This window comes from Arachis ipaensis, chromosome B06, assembly GCF_000816755.2.
Source record: "Arachis ipaensis cultivar K30076 chromosome B06, Araip1.1, whole genome shotgun sequence".
Lineage (NCBI taxonomy): Eukaryota > Viridiplantae > Streptophyta > Magnoliopsida > Fabales > Fabaceae > Arachis > Arachis ipaensis.
In genome coordinates this window covers 95,299,030-95,299,522 of record NC_029790.2, presented here as the reverse complement: position 1 = coordinate 95,299,522, position 493 = coordinate 95,299,030, and positions in this window count along the sequence as shown.

Here is a 493-nt window from a genome sequence, read left to right as displayed (position 1 = left end):
TTATCTTATTTAATCCATATTAAATAAAATATTTTGTTGACTAATTTATTTTAGTCAATAAATATTTCCGTAAAAATCAAACAGGACGAATGATCAGCTGCCGTATTAGTTACTTGAAGTTTGAACGACCTATGAATATGAGGGGTAGACTAAACAAGCTGTGAATTACGTGTTTATGTTTCTTGTATCATTAATATAGGTCAATATGTTCATATTTATTTTTCTTCTGATACCAAGTCAATTCCTTCACTGGACTGTTTCTCACATTAGCCCCAGTTTCAAACACCAGTCAAATCACCAACGATTTCACATTTTTTTAAGAAAAATACTACTTGTTATTTAAAATTTAATCTTTAATCAATTTTTTTAGAAATTTATTATTATTTAATTAATTTAAATATTTATTTTTACGTATGAATTTTTTAAAAAATAAAAAATTTTTTATTTTTTATTTTTTTTTAAAAATTAAATAAAAATAATATTTAAAAAATAC